Source organism: Aulostomus chinensis, chromosome 1, assembly GCF_037954235.1.
Source record: "Aulostomus chinensis isolate RoL2024-O1b breed Wild chromosome 1, RoL_Achi_v1.0, whole genome shotgun sequence".
NCBI classification, from domain to species: domain Eukaryota; kingdom Metazoa; phylum Chordata; class Actinopteri; order Syngnathiformes; family Aulostomidae; genus Aulostomus; species Aulostomus chinensis.
In genome coordinates, this window is record NC_141320.1 from 55,856,307 (window position 1) to 55,878,125 (window position 21,819).

The 21,819-nt window shown below is 40.1% G+C and overlaps 1 non-coding gene across 1 annotated transcript; it reads left to right on the top strand.

Annotated features, from left to right (window-relative positions):
• The first annotated feature begins 3,101 nt into the window (after positions 1 to 3,101).
• On the top strand, positions 3,102 to 3,173 carry trnaa-agc (transfer RNA alanine (anticodon AGC)). The gene has a single exon. It is a non-coding gene; the product is annotated as a tRNA-Ala (tRNA).
• Positions 3,174 to 21,819: the final 18,646 nt, after the last annotated feature.

The following is a 21,819-nucleotide window of genomic DNA, read 5'->3' on the forward strand; positions in this document are numbered from 1 at the left end:
CAGACGATGCCATGTTCCCTTCAACAACAGTCCAGCAGAAAGCCACCATGAAGACCTGAGGAGAAGCAAGGCAGCTCACCACAGTCAGGAACTCCCAGTCACCTCAACAAGGTTTCTGTCCACTCACGTTCAACCAGACCAGCAGATCACCTGCATCCCCACTGCCTCACCACCAGAGGGCAGTAGAACATCAACCATAGAGGCTCCCACTGAGGAATGAACACCACCACCAGCAGACGGCTCTCCCTCCCTGACAGCATTTAAAGGAGATGAATGATGGATCATCAGACTCCACCATTAACTGTGACTCAGGGCCGCTCCCTCTGCTCTGACTCTCTTTGATTGTTTGTCTTTGTTTTATTCAATTAAGTTGTTCCTCCTCTCTCCCTTCTTGCTGCTCTACAGTGCAGTAACATCATGAGTTGTGTCAAACCATCTCTGTCAGCTCTGCGAGTGTCTGGAGTGACGTCTCCAAGGACACTTGCTGCCAGGACTACAGAGTAAACATCAACATCTGTTTGCATCTGGCTTCAACTGTACTTTTCCTCTAGGTTCAACTTTGCTAGGTTACAGTGACTTGTGTACAGAGTAGTGACTTGATCAGCTGGTGGTGATGATGTAGCTTTAGGATGCTAACACAGTTGTTACTCAGGGCACCGCTGGTTGTAATTTAGAGTCCAATGAGAAACGCTCAGTCTCAGGTTCCAGCTTATCAGTGAGTTCTTTGAGGGTCAGAGGCTTACATACAAATATAAAAACCAGTTGAAACACTTCCTGGAATTTTAAGAGGATTGAATACAAACAAGGAAGCACGTAAGACAGAGTAATAATACCAGTAAAGCAATGAAGGCACATGGAGGATCAGACATGAATCATAAGATTTATCTGAGACTCAAGTGGACGGCAAAGGTAGCAGGTGAGAAGGTGTTCAGGATGAAGGGTCAGTGACCTCCAAACAAAGAAAACTCCTGAATGGAGGTTGAGCAGAGTCTGAGGAGTCAGGTGGAGCTGGCAGTGAGACAGGAGTTGAGGCCTGAACAGATGCAGCACTGGTCTTTGTTACTGTGACAGCACAACAACCAACAGGACCTGCTTACTTTCTCAGCTGGATTGTTCTCATCAATGTACGGAACCTCTCCAACGACCTGGTGGGGGGACGGCCTACCAAGCCTCCACCTCAACGACTGTGGCTCCCACTGGGATTCGCGATGCTCTTCTCAAGCACAAGGTGGCTTCTGTCTGCTGGTCAGGATGGAGATTCAAGGCTCACGGGAGGTCAACAGTATTGTGACCGTGAAAAGGGGGAGAGGAGAAGTTCTGTTTAAAGTTAAAGAACAAAGAAACAAAAAAGTAAGCAGAAGAGAAAGAAAAGAGGAGAGACGGACCAGCAGCTGGAGGAGCTCACGGAAAAATAAGAAGCGCCGAAGAGCCTGAACCCAACCCAACTGTAACGGATGGTGTCCTGACTATTATAATAAACTGGTCCGCCGTGGGGGGTGACCTTTGACCTGTGTGGGGCTGCTGGCCAATCAGCACCCTTTGCCGTCCTCAGTACTTCTCAGATATTCCTGTATTAAACAGGTCAACAGAGGGCAGTCATGCATCCCTCAGATCCTCCAGAGCAGGGGTTTTCAGTTAAAATTCTCCTGGGTCCAGTTTTCAAACCTCTTCAAGCTTGGGTCTGGAGGCCTAGCACAGTTTTTCATGACTGCTGATTTCAGTGATGGGCCCACGCCTGCATGTTAGCCAGCAGTCGAGCTGTGCTTTATGATCCAGGGGCATCTTTAGCCGATGGAGGTAGACTTTAAGCCTGTTGTATCAGTGTCTGTTTGGTCAACAATGAACTTTCAGATCGAATGAAGTCGCCGACATTTCAATAATAGTCGTATTTATTGTCTGCTTTTTTTCCACATTAACCTGAAAACTATTGTCCAGCAGGGGGCAACATAAAGAGAAGAGTGAAATGAAAATGGATTCAAAAATACTCCGAATTTACTGGCATTTGACTGCATGTATATGACTATGTGAGTGTGTGTGTGAGTGTGTGTGTGAGTGTGAGAGTGTGTGTGTGTGTGTGTGTGTGAGTGTGTGTGTTTGTGTGTGTGAGAGTGTGTGTGTGAGTGTGTGTGTGTGTGTTTGTGTGTGAGTGTGTGTGTGTTTGTGAGTGTGTGTGTGTGTTTGTGAGAGTGTGTGTGTGAGTGTGTGTGTGTGTTTGTGAGAGTGTGTGTGTGTGTGTGTGAGTGTGTGTTTGTGAGAGTGTGTGTGTGTGTGTGTTTTGAAGACGACTTCTTCACTCCATTTTTGTTGTCATTCTTCTCTTAATGTTCAGTTTCACTCATTAAAATGAAGCAGCTTTGACGTGTTTACTTCTCTTGTACGTCAACAACTTTGGTCTTTAAGCTCCTGACAAACACACCACACGTCACTCACTCTATAGATTAAATCTGCTGATAACACAAAACACGTGACCCTGTGACCCTGCATGACGTTTTGCTCCAACTTTCCAGAACTAATAGGAGGAACAGCATGGATCGTTCTGAGCAAGAACTCTGACATCACCATCGTCATGAACAAGAAGGCAGTCGGACTCAACTTCAACAAATCTGAAATGTCCCCTTAAGCTCCTGCTACTTTGAACTGATGCCTAAACCTTCAGTTTCCATGCATCACTCAGAACCTCTCACAACCCCAGAAGAACAAGCAAAGGTTTGGAGCAGTAAAGCCTTCAATAATGACATCATCATGTTTGAGGGTTTTCTTCCCTCAAACTGTTTCTACCAACACGACAGAATCCTGGAAATATTTCAGGTGTTGACCTCCCAGCAGCCTGAAGGTCAACCTGCATTATCTGTTATGTTGCTGAGCAGAGGAAGGAGCTCAATGGTAGAGTGCTAGCTTAGCATGTGAGAGGTGGTGGGATCGGTGCCCTCGTTCTCCAGAAGACTTCAGCTTGTTCTGTTGTTGAGCTCTGATGAAACCACTGACTTTGAACCACACACAAAGTGAAGGAGTGACTTAAGATTGATGGCACCTGAGGAACTTCTAGGTTTCCTAAAATCAACTGGAAATTCATTCACCAGTTAAACAGTGACTCTACCAGAGGGGGTGTAGCTCAGTGGTAGAGCGCATGCTGAGCATGTATGCGGCCCTGGGTTCAATCCCCGGTATCTCCAGCTGGTCCTGTGTAGCCTTCATCTTACCTGCTACAGTGATCCTTAAATGTGACAACAGTCGATTAACTATCAGAAGACATCTTCTACATGTTCAAGGTGGGCGAACTTTCCACAAATATTCAAAATTACTTTTGAAAATGAAAACATCGATCAAACCTGCCCTGTCAATCACCCACAATGGGCGGATCGTCCCAATCCCTATCAGGTTCCCCACTCCGTGACCCAGGAGGCTCCCTCTCCCTATCAGGACTAGAAATCTATTGGGGTCTCCCTGCTCAGGTAGGAGTCCTGCCCACAACGTTAAACTGTTGATGTTCTAGAGGAGACAACATCTGATCTTTGTTAGATCCACCAGTCAAAGGGTTTCTTTAAAGGCTGTAGCAGCTGAGAATGAGGGATTAATAACCATCTTAGTGAGGACATTTTGAAACATGATGACATTTTGCCACAGTTATTATTGACTTGTAGCACTGCAAAAATCATCTCCCCTCCAAAAACCCTCTTCTCCAACTCTGTACTCAAGTTGTCTCCTCATCAGACACCACAGGATCCAGGATGTTCAGTCAAAAAATCATTAGTGATTTCAAAAATGTCCATCAGACACAAAATAAGACTTCAAACAGGTTTACAACTTTATTTCATGTTGGCTCATTTTGTCCATTTTGCCTCCACACTGTCCTTCATCACAGCATTTAACATCAGGACTGCTCCCAGATCAGCTCCATGACCTCATCCCAGCACCACAGTACCGCCCAAGTTCATCAAAGATGGCAAACATGAGCAGGTCTAGATTCACCTCCATCTTTGGAGGTTGTTCATTTTCCTCCTGAGGACTGTCAGGCTGTTTCCTTACTTTGCTGTGACCCAACAGCAGACAGCAACAAGGACTGTGGTGAACTTGGTAAAACCACCATCTGGAGTCTGGACCAAGATGCTGATGTGATCCTTTGATGAGTTTAGAATCAGTCAGAGATCAAAGACTGAAGCAGGAGATCAATGCTCAGAACCCAGAGATCAAAGACTGAATTCAGACATTAAACACAGAATTCAGACATCAAACACAGAATTCAACAATCAATCAATGTGAGGAACCAGCATCTCATGTGAAGATGCTTCTGAACTCATGAAGTGAAATCCTACCAAATAGAGATGAATGAGTCCAACTGGGACTGGCGACCTGTCCAAGGTGAACCCTGCCTCTCGCCCGTAGATGCTGGGATAGGCTCCAGCCCCCCCCCCCCCGCGACCCTTAATAGTAAGGAATAAGCGGAAAATGACGATGGACGATGGATGGAGTCCAACTGGACCTGAACAGGAGAGAAATAAAGGGGTTGTTATGTAATTGTTATTTATTTCCAGGCCAGGTGAGGGTTGAATTTTGTTCTTTCATGTTGAAGTGAACTGACACTGGGACTGAGGACCTGGGCTGAAGTCCAGCTCACTGCTGGTTTCATCATCCACCTGATTGTTTTTCCTATCAGCTCTGATCTGATGGAAGAAACAAAAAGCCAAACTTCATTCGTCCGTGTCCAAACATCGAGTCTGTTGATGTGCAGCACTCCAGTTATTTGTTTCTTTCCAGACAGAAGCAGGTTGGTGGAGGAATAAAACCTCAAGAGTGAACAAACAGCAATGAGAGAAGTGAATCCTGCACTCAGAGAAGTTGTGTCTGCACTCGCCAACCAGGAAACGCGTCTATCTTCTGTGTGACTGAGGCAGCTGCTGAGAGCTGCGTTTCTCAGCTGTGTGGGGGCGGGACTCTGTGTGTGATTGACAGGTCAACTGTCTGCCAGACAATGTTGTGGGACACAGACACAAAATGCGAGGTGCCATTTCCATTCTGGGTCAATCAGCTCTGGGACTGTTTTGTCTTTTGAATGAAGAAATGCGTTCATTTTGGGTAGCAGCTTGTAAAAATGCCCCGGCTCAACCACCAGACCTCTGTGTACACTGTCAAGAAAAAAAACTGTAAAAAAAACAGTAAAAAGTCTGACAGCAGAGTTTCCAGATGAACACTGTCAAATTACAGTAATGAACTGTTCCACAAAATTCCATGGAATAAACTGTAAAAATACACAGAAGGTTTCACAGTCCCAACTCATTAAATATTAAATTACAGTACATTAAAGGTGCCATAGAGAGGTTGAGGGGTATTAATTCTTGTTCTGTGGTGTGATATGTAACCCCACAAAAAATGGTTGGGTCTGTGATGGCTCAGAAGCTTCCTAAAGGCTCTCTGAAACCGCGATGTTACCATGTTGGGTTTAGAATGCCTCGTTTGTCCCTATTGGGGTCGTTTCTGACCTCATCTGGCAACCTCATTATTTATGCAAGTGCATGAGTTGACGGAGATCAGTTGCCGTTGTTTATGTGGCAACCTCATTTAACTACTACTCGGTGATTGGCTGCCCTCACTGTCACTGAAAAGAAAGCACTCCCACTTTCTTGGCTAATTGTTGCCGGTGCTAAGTGTGACTGCTGCTGTCAATTGACAACAATCCATATCATACAACAACATTCGTAAGATAAGATACCAAGTAGCCACGGCCCATTCGCGGATCCAGCCGTATATGCAGTGGCGGGGTGGCCGTCGGGACAACTGGGAGTTTTCCTGGTGGCCTGGCCCCTTGGTAGCCTGCCTGGCTGGCGAGATTCCTTCCCCCTCAAGCCAGGCCAGGCCAGCTAGCGACAGATAGCGCAGATAAAACAAAGGTCTCAATTCTATCGAGGCCGTTCATTCAATCAATCTGCTCAGTCAGTGCTGCTGCTGCAGGCTCCAGTTTGTGTCACGCTAGCGAGCGACACAAGAGGGCTGCGCTCACTCGGCTCGCTCGCATAATCGCCCCCCCCTCCCGAAATATGTCAAAGGGGTGTGTGTGAAAGGGGTGGGTTCAGTGTGTGTGAGTGGAGGGGGCACTGACTGAACTGTGACGTAACACTTCAGCCAAAATCGCATTGGCCCATTTTCCCACGGCGATTAAAAACAGGGGAGCTACTTCAAACAGAGGTTATGACACTGCCTCACACTTGGTGTGTGTTCCCCACAACTGGGGGATGTTGAAGAAACACCAAAAACACAAAAACAATGATTTTCATTCTAGGTGCCCTTTAATTGTTGATAAATGTGCATTCAACTGCAGGAAAACAGGCCCATCATGGAAAAACACATGAAGAACAAGGACCTTTCAGGTTCTTCTCTAAGTTCAGGGCTCTTACTGGTTCATTTATGAAACAAACCAGTCTATGAGCAGGAATTTCCCATTAAAAAAGTTCATTTGACAGTGGAAAAGCAAGCATAGTCCATCAAAATAGCCAAGTTTAAGGTCAATCACTGTCAATTGAAGCTATTTAGTTGTTACTTTATGAAACTGAGCCAACTTTCTACAGTGATTTCCTGTTAGATTCTGGTTTCTCCAAGTATAAAAACTATAACAATGTATAAACACAGAATCTGTACTTTGAACAATAGAGAATTTCTGCATATTTACAGTATCAGTCCATCACTTAAGAGGATTGGAATGGTAACAAATCATTGGACAATGGAAATCATTTATCCTTTAACGAAACAACTTCAGTGCAGAGTTGATAACTGCACTTCAAACTTTGAACTGGTGTCCACATCAATGTGGAATTTGAGGAGGCCACAGCCACCAAATTTCCCAGAGTTCTTGACTATTTGCAGTCTCTTCCCTTGGAGAAGTCAAGTGGAACTACAAGACAAGGAGCAGAAATCCAAGCTGCTGGTGGACCACGTGGTGCTGTGTTGATGCTACTTTCACACTCAAAGGGGATCGTGCAGGAATGTTCCACACGGTTGACCAAACTTCCATTGCAGAAGAGATTCAGGCAGTTCCACCCACGCCATGCATCCTTGTATGCTTTAAGTGTGAGGCAATACAATACAGTATGTTTCAGTGACATATATTTAGACAGAAGACCTGGGTTTATTGGGTGATGTTTACTGACATGCCAATTGGATTGTGGTGCCAATATGGCTGACTTGGTCGGTGTAAATCTTATCATCACAAAACAAAGTACACACAAATGTTCAAATTACTTTTCTAGACTTTAGTCTAGGAATTTAAGGCACCTGAAAGTGACTTTCATAAATCTGTGTGTCTGTGTACAGTACATGTCCCCAAAATGGACATTAAAATTATTGGTCCCCAATCTCAAGGATAAAATGATGCGACAGTGATGTAGTGAGAGTTGCTAAAAACCTCAAAATGATGCTACAGTGATGTAGTAAGAGTTTCTACTATCCTCAAAATGATGCTGACAGGAATGTAGTGAGAGTTTCTGCTTACCTCAAAATAAAGCTAGAGTGATGTAGTGAGTTGCTAAAAACCTCAAAATGATGCGACAGTGATGTAGTGAGAGTTTCAACTAATCTCAAAATAATGCTGTGAGTGATGTAATGAGTTGCTACTCATCTCAAAATGATGCGACAGAAATGTAGGGAGAGTTGCTACTGATCTATAAATGATGCAACAGTGATGTGGTGAGAGTTGCTCAAAACCTCAAAATGATACTGAAAGTGATGTGGTGAGAGTTGTGAAAAAACCTCAAAATAATGCTGACAGTCATGTCGTGAGAGTTGCTATGATGCTAAAAATGATGCTACAGTGATGTAGTGAGTGTCGCTAAAAACCTCAAAATGATGCTCCAATAATGTGATAAGAATTGCTCCTAACCTAAGAAATGATGCTCCATGGATGTGGTGAGAGTTGCTAAAAACTTCAAAATGATGCTGATAGTGATGTCATGACAGTGGCTTAAAACCTCAAAATGATGCCACAGTGATGTCATAAGAATTGCTCCTAACCTAAGAAATGATGCTCTAGTGATGTGGTGAGAGTTGCTTATAACCTCAAAACGATGCTACAGTGATGTCGTGAGAGTTGCTAGTATCCTCAACATTATGCTACAATAATGTAGCGAGAGAAGCTACAATGCTCAAAATGATGCTCCAGTAATGTAGTGAGAGTTGCTAAAAACCTCAAAACGATGTAAAAGTGTTGTAATAAGAATTGCTACTAACCTAAGAAATCATGCTCCAAAAAAAAAAGAAAGAAAAAGAAATGATCCTCCAGTCATGTAGTGAGAGTTTCTACTATCCTTAAAATGATGCTACAGTCATTTATTGAGGGTTTCTACTAACCTCAAAATGATGCTGACAGTGATGTAGTGAGAGTTGCTGCTAACCTCAAAACGATGCTACAGTAATGTAGTGAGAGTTGCTTAAAACCTCAAACTGATGCTATAGTAATGTAGTGAGAGTTGCTTAAAATCTCAAACTGATGTCACAGTATTTAAGTGAGAGTTGCTACTAATCTCAAATGATGCTGAAGTGATGTAGTGAGAGTTGCGACGAAACTAAGAAATGATACTACAGTGATGTGGTGAGAGTTGCTACTAACCTGAAAATGATGCTACAGTGATGTGGTGAGAGTTGCTACTAACCTGAAAATGATGCTACAGTGATGTAGTGAGAGTTGCTACTAACCTGAAAATGATGCTACAGTGATGTAGTGAGAGTTTCTACTAACCTCAAAATGATGCTGTCAGTAATGTAGTGAGAGTTGCTGAAAACCTCAAAATGATGCTAGAGTTATGCAATGAGAGTTTCTTTTACCCTAAGAAATGATGCTAGAGTGATGTGGTGAGAGTTGCTAAAAACCTCAAAATGATGCTACCGTAATGTAGTGAGAGTTGCTATGAACCTCAGAAATGATGCGACAGTGATGTAGTGAGAGTTTCTGCTTCCCTAAAAATGAAGCTACAGTGATCTAGTATGAATTGTTAAAAACCTCAAAGCGATGCAAAAGTGATGTAATAAGAATTGCTACTTACCTAAGAAATCATGCTCCAAATAAAGAAACAAAGAAAAAGAAATGATCCTCCAGTAATGTAGTGAGAGTTTCTACTATCCTTAAAATGATGCTTCAGTCATTTATTGAGGGTTTCTACTAACCTCAAAATGATGCTGACAGTGATGTAATGAGTTTCTACGAACCTCAAAATGATGCTACAGTGATGTAGTGAGAGTTGCTACGAACCTCAAAATGATGCTACAGTAATGTAGTGAGAGTTGCTACGAACCTCAAAATGATGCTACCGTAATGTAGTGAGAGTTGCTACGAACCTCAAAATGATGCTACAGTGATGTAGTGAGAGTTGCTACGAACCTCAAAATGATGCTACAGTAATGTAGTGAGAGTTGCTACTATCCTCAAAATGATGCTACAGTGATGTAGTGAGAGTTGCTTAAAACCTCAAAATGATGCTACCGTAATGTAGTGAGAGTTGCTACTATCCTCAAAATGATGCTGACAGGAATGTAGTGAGAGTTGCTTAAAACCTCAAAATGATGCTACCGTAATGTAGTGAGAGTTGCTACGAACCTAAAAATGACGCTCCAGTGATGTAGTGAGAGTTGCTACGAACCTAAAAATGACGCTCCAGTGATGTAGTGAGAGTTGCTTAAAACCTAAAACTGATGCTACAGTGATGTGGTGACGGATGCTATGAACCTAAAAATGATGCTGACAGTCATGTCATGAGAGTTGCTATGATGCTAAAAATGATGCTACAGTGTTGTGGTGAGAGTTGCTCAAAACTTCAAAATGATGCTACAGTAATGTAGTGAGAGTTGCTACTATCCTCAAAATGATGCTACAGTGATGTAGTGAGAGTTGCTTAAAACCTCAAAATGATGCTACAGTGATGTAGTGAGAGTTTCTACTAACCTCAAAATGATGCTGTCAGTAATGTAGTGAGAGTTGCTGAAAACCTCAAAATGATGCTAGAGTTATGCAATGAGAGTTTCTTTTACCCTAAGAAATGATGCTAGAGTGATGTGGTGAGAGTTGCTAAAAACCTCAAAATGATGCTACCGTAATGTAGTGAGAGTTGCTATGAACCTCAGAAATGATGCGACAGTGATGTAGTGAGAGTTTCTGCTTCCCTAAAAATGAAGCTACAGTGATCTAGTATGAATTGTTAAAAACCTCAAAGCGATGCAAAAGTGATGTAATAAGAATTGCTACTTACCTAAGAAATCATGCTCCAAATAAAGAAACAAAGAAAAAGAAATGATCCTCCAGTAATGTAGTGAGAGTTTCTACTATCCTTAAAATGATGCTACAGTCATTTATTGAGGGTTTCTACTAACCTCAAAATGATGCTGACAGTGATGTAATGAGTTTCTACGAACCTCAAAATGATGCTACAGTGATGTAGTGAGAGTTGCTACGAACCTCAAAATGATGCTACAGTAATGTAGTGAGAGTTGCTACGAACCTCAAAATGATGCTACCGTAATGTAGTGAGAGTTGCTACGAACCTCAAAATGATGCTACAGTGATGTAGTGAGAGTTGCTACGAACCTCAAAATGATGCTACAGTAATGTAGTGAGAGTTGCTACTATCCTCAAAATGATGCTACAGTGATGTAGTGAGAGTTGCTTAAAACCTCAAAATGATGCTACCGTAATGTAGTGAGAGTTGCTACTATCCTCAAAATGATGCTGACAGGAATGTAGTGAGAGTTGCTTAAAACCTCAAAATGATGCTACCGTAATGTAGTGAGAGTTGCTACAAACCTAAAAATGACGCTCCAGTGATGTAGTGAGAGTTGCTACGAACCTAAAAATGACGCTCCAGTGATGTAGTGAGAGTTGCTTAAAACCTAAAACTGATGCTACAGTGATGTGGTGACGGATGCTATGAACCTAAAAATGATGCTGACAGTCATGTCATGAGAGTTGCTATGATGCTAAAAATGATGCTACAGTGTTGTGGTGAGAGTTGCTCAAAACTTCAAAATGATGCTACAGTAATGTAGTGAGAGTTTCTGCTTACCTCAAAACGATGCTAACAGTTATTTAGTGAGAGTTGCTACGAACCTCAAAATGATGCGACAGTGATGTAGTGAGAGTTTCAACTAATCTCAAAATGATGCTGACAGTAATGTAAGTGAGAGTTGCGACTAACCTAAGAAATGATGCTGACAGTAATGTAGTGAGAGTTGCTCCCGATCTAAAAATGATGCTAAAATAATGCAGTGAAAGTTGCTTTAAACCTCAAACTGATGCTCCAACAATGTAGTGATAGTTTCGACTAATATCAAAATGATGCTGACAGTGATGTAGTGAGAGTTTCTACTAATATCAAAATGATGCTGACAGTAATGTAGTGAGAGTTTCTACTAATATAAAAATGATGCTGACAGTAATGTAGTGAGAGTTGCTGCTAACCTCAAAACGATGCTACAGTAATGTAGTGAGAGTTGCTTAAAACCTCAAACTGATGCTATAGTAATGTAGTGAGAGTTGCTTAAAATCTCAAACTGATGTCACAGTATTTAAGTGAGAGTTGCTACTAATCTCAAATGATGCTGAAGTGATGTAGTGAGAGTTGCTTAAAACCTAAAACTGATGCTACAGTGATGTGGTGACGGATGCTATGAACCTAAAAATGATGCTGACAGTCATGTCATGAGAGTTGCTATGATGCTAAAAATGATGCTACAGTGTTGTGGTGAGAGTTGCTCAAAACTTCAAAATGATGCTACAGTAATGTAGTGAGAGTTGCTACTATCCTCAAAATGATGCTACAGTGATGTAGTGAGAGTTGCTTAAAACCTCAAAATGATGCTACAGTGATGTAGTGAGAGTTTCTACTAACCTCAAAATGATGCTGTCAGTAATGTAGTGAGAGTTGCTGAAAACCTCAAAATGATGCTAGAGTTATGCAATGAGAGTTTCTTTTACCCTAAGAAATGATGCTAGAGTGATGTGGTGAGAGTTGCTAAAAACCTCAAAATGATGCTACCGTAATGTAGTGAGAGTTGCTATGAACCTCAGAAATGATGCGACAGTGATGTAGTGAGAGTTTCTGCTTCCCTAAAAATGAAGCTACAGTGATCTAGTATGAATTGTTAAAAACCTCAAAGCGATGCAAAAGTGATGTAATAAGAATTGCTACTTACCTAAGAAATCATGCTCCAAATAAAGAAACAAAGAAAAAGAAATGATCCTCCAGTAATGTAGTGAGAGTTTCTACTATCCTTAAAATGATGCTACAGTCATTTATTGAGGGTTTCTACTAACCTCAAAATGATGCTGACAGTGATGTAATGAGTTTCTACGAACCTCAAAATGATGCTACAGTGATGTAGTGAGAGTTGCTACGAACCTCAAAATGATGCTACAGTAATGTAGTGAGAGTTGCTACGAACCTCAAAATGATGCTACCGTAATGTAGTGAGAGTTGCTACGAACCTCAAAATGATGCTACAGTGATGTAGTGAGAGTTGCTACGAACCTCAAAATGATGCTACAGTAATGTAGTGAGAGTTGCTACTATCCTCAAAATGATGCTACAGTGATGTAGTGAGAGTTGCTTAAAACCTCAAAATGATGCTACCGTAATGTAGTGAGAGTTGCTACAAACCTAAAAATGACGCTCCAGTGATGTAGTGAGAGTTGCTACGAACCTAAAAATGACGCTCCAGTGATGTAGTGAGAGTTGCTTAAAACCTAAAACTGATGCTACAGTGATGTGGTGACGGATGCTATGAACCTAAAAATGATGCTGACAGTCATGTCATGAGAGTTGCTATGATGCTAAAAATGATGCTACAGTGTTGTGGTGAGAGTTGCTCAAAACTTCAAAATGATGCTACAGTAATGTAGTGAGAGTTTCTGCTTACCTCAAAACGATGCTAACAGTTATTTAGTGAGAGTTGCTACGAACCTCAAAATGATGCGACAGTGATGTAGTGAGAGTTTCAACTAATCTCAAAATGATGCTGACAGTAATGTAAGTGAGAGTTGCGACTAACCTAAGAAATGATGCTGACAGTAATGTAGTGAGAGTTGCTCCCGATCTAAAAATGATGCTAAAATAATGCAGTGAAAGTTGCTTTAAACCTCAAACTGATGCTCCAACAATGTAGTGATAGTTTCGACTAATATCAAAATGATGCTGACAGTGATGTAGTGAGAGTTTCTACTAATATCAAAATGATATTGACAGTAATGTAGTGAGAGTTTCTACTAATATAAAAATGATGCTGACAGTAATGTAGTGAGAGTTTCTACTAACCTCAAAATTATGCTACAGAAATGTAGTGAGAGTTGCTACGAACCTAAAAATGATGCGGCAGTAATGTAAAGAGAGTTCCTTAAAACCTCCAACTGATGCTACAGTGATGTGGTTAGAGTTACTACGAACCTAAGAAATGATGCTCCAGTGATGTGGTGAGAGTTGCTAAAAAGTTCAAAATGGTGCTGACAGTCATGCAATGAGAGTTGCTACTGACCTAAGAAAAGATGCTACAGTGATGTGGTGAGAGTTGCTCCTATCCTCAAACTGATGCTTCAGCAATGTGGTGAGAGTTGCTACTAATCTCAAAATAATGCTGACAGTGATGTAATGAGTTGCTACTCATCTCAAAATGATGCTACAGAAATGTAGGGAGAGTTGCTACTGATCTATAAATGATGCTACAGTGATGTAGTGAGAGTTGCTTAAAACCTCAAAATGATGCTCCAGTGATGGATTGAGAGTTTCTACGAATCTCAAAATGATGCAAAAGTGATGTCATGAGCTTTGCTACGAATCTAAGGAATGATGCTCCAGTGATGTAATGAGAGTTTCTACGAATCTCAGAATGATGCTACAGTAATGTGGTGAGAGTTGCTCAAAACCTCAAAATGATGCTGACAGTAATGTGGTGAGAGTTGCAACTAACCTCAAAATGATGCTACAGAAATGAAGTGAAAGTTGCTACAAACCTAAGAAATGATGCTACAGTGATGTAGTGAGAGTTGCTACGAACCTCAAAATGATGCTACAGTAATGCAGTGAGAGTTGCTACGAACCTCCAAATGATGCTACCGTAATGTAGTGAGAGTTGCTACGAACCTCAAAATGATGCTACAGTAATGCAGTGAGAGTTGCTACGAACCTCCAAATGATGCTACCGTAATGTAGTGAGAGTTGCTACGAACCTCAAAATGATGCTACAGTGATGTAGTGAGAGTTGCTACGAACCTCAAAATGATGCTACAGTAATGTAGTGAGAGTTGCTACTATCCTCAAAATGATGCTACAGTGATGTAGTGAGAGTTGCTTAAAACCTCAAAATGATGCTACAGTAATGTAGTGAGAGTTGCTTAAAACCTCAAAATGATGCTACAGTGATGTAGTGAGAGTTGCTTAAAACCTCAAAATGATGCTACCGTAATGTAGTGAGAGTTGCTACTATCCTCAAAATGATGCTGACAGGAATGTAGTGAGAGTTGCTTAAAACCTCAAAATGATGCTACAGTGATGTAGTGAGAGTTGCTACTATCCTCAAAATGATGCTACAGTAACGTCGTGAGAGTTGCTTAAAATCTCAAATGATGCTGAAGTGATGTAATGAGAGTTGCGACGATACTAAGAAATGATGCTACAGTGATGTGGTGAGAGTTTCTACGAACCTAAAAATGATGCTAATCATGTCGTGAGAGTTGCAAAAAATATCAAAATGATGCTGACAGTAATGTATTGAGAGTTGCTACGAACCTAAAAATGACGCTCCAGTGATGTAGTGAGAGTTGCTACGAACCTAAAAATGACGCTCCAGTGATGTAGTGAGAGTTGCTTAAAACCTAAAACTGATGCTACAGTGATGTGGTGACGGATGCTATGAACCTAAAAATGATGCTGACAGTCATGTCATGAGAGTTGCTATGATGCTAAAAATGATGCGACAGTGTTGTGGTGAGAGTTGCTCAAAACTTCAAAATGATGCTACAGTAATGTAATGAGAGTTTCTGCTTACCTCAAAACGATGCTAACAGTTATTTAGTGAGAGTTGCTACGAACCTCAAAATGATGCGACAGTGATGTAGTGAGAGTTTCAACTAATCTCAAAATGATGCTGACAGTAATGTAAGTGAGAGTTGCGACTAACCTAAGAAATGATGCTGACAGTAATGTAGTGAGAGTTACTCCGGATCTAAAAATGATGCTAAAATAATGCAGTGAAAGTTGCTTTAAACCTCAAACTGATGCTCCAACAATGTAGTGATAGTTTCTACTAATATCAAAATGATGCTGACAGTGATGTAGTGAGAGTTTCTACTAATATCAAAATGATGCTGACAGTAATGTAGTGAGAGTTTCTACTAACCTCAAAATTATGCTACAGAAATGTAGTGAGAGTTGCTACGAACCTAAAAATGATGCGGCAGTAATGTAAAGAGAGTTCCTTAAAACCTCAAACTGATGCTACAGTGATGTGGTTAGAGTTACTACGAACCTAAGAAAAGATGCTACAGTGATGTGGTGAGAGTTGCTCCTATCCTCAAACTGATGCTTCAGCAATGTGGTGAGAGTTGCTACTAATCTCAAAATAATGCTGACAGTGATGTAATGAGTTGCTACTCATCTCAAAATGATGCTACAGAAATGTAGGGAGAGTTGCTACTGATCTATAAATGATGCTACAGTGATGTAGTGAGAGTTGCTTAAAACCTCAAAATGATGCTCCAGTGATGGATTGAGAGTTTCTACGAATCTCAAAATGATGCAAAAGTGATGTCATGAGAGTCTCTACTAATCTAAAAATGATGCTATAGTCATGTAGTGAGAGTTGCTACCAATCAAAAAATGATGATAAAATAATGCAGTGAGAGTGGCTTAAAACCTCAAACTGATGCTACAGTGATGTAGTGAGAGTTGATAAAAACCTCAAAATGATGCTACAGTGATGTAGTGGGAGTTGCTACTGTCCTCAAAATAATGCTACAGTAATGCAGTGAGAGTTGCTATGAAGCTCAAAATGATGTAACAGTGATGTAATAAGAAGTGCGACTAACCTAAGAAATGATGCTAGAGAAATGTAGTGAGAGTTGCTACGAACCTAAAAATGATGCAACAGTGATGGAGTAAGAGTTGCTACGAATCTCAAAGTGATGAAAAAGTGATGTCGTGAGAGTTGCTACGAACCTCAAAATAATGGTGACAGTAATGTAGAGCGAGTTGCTACTAATCTCAAAATGATGCTAAAGTGATGTCAGGAAAGTTGCTACTAATTTAAAAATGATGCTCAAGTGATGTAATGAGAGTTGCTACTCATCTCAAAATGATGACAAAGTGATGTCATGAGAGTTCCTTCTAATTTCAAAATGATGCTCAAGTGATGTAATGAGAGTTGCTACTAACCTAAGAAATGATGCTACAGTGATGTAGTGAGAGTTGCTAAAAAACTCAAAATGGTGCTGAAAGTGATGTAATGAGAATTGCTACTGACCTAAGAAAAGACGCTACAGTGATGTGGTGAGAGTTGCTACGAACCTCAAAATGATGCTACAGTGATGTAGTGAGAGTTGCTCCTATCCTCAAAATGATGCTCCAGTGATGTGGTGAGAGTTTCTGCTTACCTCAAAACGATGCTGATATTGATGTAGTTTGAGTTGCTACGAAACTCAAAATGATGCTACAGTGATGTAGTGAGAGTTTCTACTAATGTCAAAAGGATGCTGACAGTAATGTCGTGAGAGTTGCTACGAATCAAAAAATGATGCTAAAATAATGTAATGAGAGTTTCCAAAAACCTCAAAATGATGCTACAATGATGTGGTGAGAGTTGCTAAAAACCTCAAAATGATGCTACAGTGATGTAGTGGGACTTGCTCCTATCCTCAAAATAATGCTACAGTAATGCAGTGAGAGTTGCTACGAACCTCAAAATGATGCTACAGTGATGGAATAAGAATTGCTACGAACGTAAGAAATGATGCTAAAATAATGTAGTGAGAGTTGCTACTAATCTATAAATGATGCTACAGTAATGTACTGAGAGTTGCTACGAATCAAAAAATGATGGTAAAATAAAGTAGTGAGTGTTTCCAAAAACCTCAAAATGATGCTACAATGATGTGGTGAGAGTTGATAAAAACCTCAAAATGATGCTACAGTGATGTAGTGGGAGTTGCTACTGTCCTCAAAATAATGCTACAGTAATGCAGTGAGAGTTGCTATGAACCTCAAAATGATGTAACAGTGATGTAATAAGAAGTGCGACTTACCTAAGAAATGATGCTAGAGAAATGTAGTGAGAGTTGCTACGAACCTAAAAATGATGCAACAGTGATGGAGTAAGAGTTGCTACGAATCTCAAAGTGATGAAAAAGTGATGTCGTGAGAGTTGCTACGAACCTCAAAATAATGGTGACAGTAATGTAGAGCGAGTTGCTACTAATCTCAAAATGATGCTAAAGTGATGTCAGGAAAGTTGCTACTAATTTAAAAATGATGCTCAAGTGATGTAATGAGAGTTGCTACTCATCTCAAAATGATGATAAAGTGATGTCATGAGAGTTGCTTCTAATTTCAAAATGATGCTCAAGTGATGTAATGAGAGTTGCTACTAACCTAAGAAATGATGCTACAGTGATGTGGTGAGAGTTGCTAAAAAACTCAAAATGGTGCTGAAAGTGATGTAATGAGAATTGCTACTGACCTAAGAAATGATGCTACAGAAATGTAGTGAGAGTTGCTACTAATCTATAAATGATGCTAAAATAATGTAGTGAGTTTCCAAAAACCTCAAAATGATGCTACAATGATGTGGTGAGAGTTGCTAAAAACCTCAAAATGATGCTACAGTAATGCAGTGAGAGTTGCTACGAACCTCAAAATGATGCAACAGTGATGTAATAAGAATTGCTACTAACCTAAGAAATGATGCTAGAGAAATGTAGTGAGAGTTGCTCCTAATCTATAAATGATGCTACAGTAATGTAGTGAGAGTTGCTACGAACCTCACAATGATGCTGACAGTAATGCATTGAGAGTTGTTCCGAACCTAACAATGATGCTACAGTAATGTAGTGAGAGTTGCTACGAACCTAAAAATGATGCAAAATGATGTCGTGAGGGTTGCTTAAAACCTCAAACTGATGCAAAAGTGATGTCATGAGAGTTGCTACGAACCTTTAAATGATGCTGACAGTAATGTAGTGAGAGTTGCTTAAAACCTCAAAACGATGCGACAGTGATGTCATGAGAGTTGCTACGAACCTTTAAATGATGCTGAAAGTAATGTAGTGAGCGTGGCTTTAAACCTCAAAATGCTACAGTGATGGAGTGAGAGTTGCTACTCATCTCAAAATGATGCTACAGTGATGTGGTGAGAGTTGCTAAAAACCTCAAAATGATGCTACAGTGATGTGGTTAGAGTCGCTAAAAACCTGAAAACGATGCTGCAGTTATGTATTGAGAGTTGCTCCTATCCTCAAAATGATGTTACAGTGATGTAGTGAGAGTTGCTAAAAACCTCAAAATAATGCTAAAGTGATGTAATGTGAGTTGCTACGAACCTAAGAAAAGATGCTCCAGTGATGTGGTGAGACTTGCTAAAAACCTCAAACTGATGCTACAGTGATGTAGTCAGAGTTTCTACTAACCTCAAAATGATGCTAAAGTGAAGTAGTGACAGTTGTTGCTAACCTTAAAATAATGCTCCAGTGATGTGGTGAGAGTTGCTACTAACCTCAAAATGATGCTGACAGTAATGTAGTGAGAATTTCTACGAACCTCAAAACAATGCTACAGTGATGTGGTGAGAGTTGCTACTATCCTCAAAACAATGCTACAGTGATGTAGTGAGAGTTGCTACTATCCTCAAAATAATGCTACAGTAATGTAGTGAGAGTTGCTACGAACCTCTAAATGATGCTACAGTGATGTAATAAGAATTGCTACGAACCTAAGAAATGATGCTCCAGTGATGTGGTGAGAGTTGCTAAAAACCTCAAAATGATGCTACCGTAATGTAGAAAGAGTCGCTACTGAACTCAAAATGATGCTACAGAGATGTAGTCAGAGATGCTACTCACCTCAAAATGATGTTCCACTGATGTGGTGAAAGTTGCTACTAACCTAAGAAATGATGGTATAGTGATGTGGTGAGACTTGCTAAAAACCTCGAAACGATGCTGAAAGTGATGTAGTGAGAGTTGCTACTAACCTCGGAAATGATGCTACAGTGATGTAGTGAGAGTTGCTACTAATCATAAAAAGCTTTAGTAATGTCGTGAGAGTTGCTACTTATCTCAAAATGATGCCGACAGTGAGGTAATGACAGTTGTTACTAACCTAAGAAATGATGCTCCAGAGGTGTAGTCCGAGTTGCTTAAAACCTCAAAATGATGCTACAGTGATTTAGTCAAAGTTGCTACTAACCTCAAAATGATGTTCCAGTGATGTCGTGAGAGTTTCTAAAAATCTCAAAATGATGCCGACAGTGATGTCATGAGAATTGCTACTAACCTAGGAAATGATGCTCCAGTGATGTCATGAGAGTTGCTTAAAACCTCAGACTGATGCTACAGTAATGTAGTGAGAGTTTCTACTGATCTCAAAATGATGCTGACAGTGATGTAGTGACAGTTAATACTAACCTAGGAAATGATGCTAGAGTGATGTAGTGAGAGTTGCTACTATCCTCAAAATAATGCTGAAGGAATGTAGTGAGATTTGCGACAAATCTCAAAATGATGCTACAGTGATGTAGTAAGAGTTGCAAATGAATTCAAAATGATGCTTAAAGTGATGTAGTAAGAGTTGCTAATAACCTCAAAATGATGCTACAGTGATGGAGTCAGAATTGCTAAAAACCTCAAAATGATAATGACAGTACTGTGTTCAGAGTTGCTACTGACCTCAAAATGATGCTACAGTGATGTGGTAAGAGTTGCTAATTACCCCAAAATGATTCTGACAGTAATGCAGTAAATACTGCCAATAACCTAAAAATAATGCTACATTAATGTAGGAAGACTTGCGCAAGAACTCAAAATGATGCTAACAGTCATGTCGTCACAGTTGCTAATAACCTGAAAATGATGCTTACAGTGATGTCATCAGAGTTGCTATTAACCTCAAAATGATGCTGTCAGTAATGTAGTAAGAATTGCTCATCACCTCAAAATGGTATAACAGTAATGTAGTAAGACTTGATAATATCCTAAATATAATGCTACAGTGATGTATTAAGAGTTGCTACTAACCTCAAAATGATGCTGTCAGTAATGTAGTAAGAGTTTCTCATCACCTCAAAATGGTATAACAGTAATGTAGTAAGACTTGATAATATCCTAAATATAATGCTACAGTGATGTATTAAGAGTTACTAATAACCTCAAAATGATGCTACAGTGATGTTTTAAGAGTTGCGACTAACCTCAAAATGATGCTACATTCACGTAGTGAGAGTTGCTACTGTCCTCAAAATGATGCTACAATAATGTCGTGAGAGTTGCTACGAACCTCAAAATGATGCTGACAGTGATGTAGTAACAGGTGCAATGAAACTAAAAATGATGGTAAAGTAATGCAGCGAGAGTTGCTTAAAACCTCAAAATGATGCTACAGTGATGTGGTGAGAGTTGCTACTATCCTAAAAATGATACTCCAGTGATGTAGTGAGAGTTGCTAAAAACCTCAAAATGATGCTAATGTGATGTCATGAGAGTTGCTGCTATCCTAAAAATGATGCTCCAATGATTTGGTGAGAGTTGCTAAAAACCTCAAAATAATGCTACAGTGATGTGGTGAGAGTTGCTGCTATCCTAAAAATGATGCTCCAGTGATGTGGTGAAAGTTGCTAAAAACCTCAAAATGATGCTGACAGTGATGTAGTAAGAGTTGCTAATGAATTCAAAATGATGCTTAAAGTGATGTAGTAAGAGTTGCTAATAACCTCAAAATGATGCTACAGTGATGGAGTAAGAATTGCTAAAAACCTCAAAATGATAATGACAGTACTATGTTCAGAGTTGCTACTGACCTCAAAATGATGCTACAGTGATGTGGTAAGAGTTGCTAATTACCCCAAAATGATTCTGACAGTAATGCAGTAAATACTGCCAATAACCTAAAAATAATGCTACATTAATGTAGGAAGACTTGCGCAAGAACTCAAAATGATGCTAACAGTCATGTCGTCACAGTTGCTAATAACCTGAAAATGATGCTTACAGTGATGTCATCAGAGTTGCTATTAACCTCAAAATGATGCTGTCAGTAATGTAGTAAGAGTTGCTCATCATCTCAAAATGGTATAACAGTAATGTAGTAAGACTTGATAATATCCTAAATATAATGCTACAGTGATGTATTAAGAGTTGCTACTAACCTCAAAATGATGCTGTCAGTAATGTAGTAAGAGTTTCTCATCACCTCAAAATGGTATAACAGTAATGTAGTAAGACTTGAAAATATCCTAAATATAATGCTACAGTGATGTATTAAGAGTTACTAATAACCTCAAAATGATGCTACAGTGATGTTTTAAGAGTTGCTAATAACCTAAAAATAACGCTACAGTGATGTAGTAAGAGTTGCTCATAAACTAAAAATGATGCTGACAGTGATGGAGTAAGAATTTATCATCTCAAAATGATGCTGAAAGCAATGTAGAAAGAGCTGCTAAAAACTTCAAAATAATGCTACATTTATGAAGTAAGAATTGCTGATGAACTCAAAATGATGATGACAGTGATGTAGGGAGAGTTGCTAATAACCTCAAAATAATGCTACAGTGATGTCGTAAGAGTTGCTCATGAACTCAAAATGAAGCTAA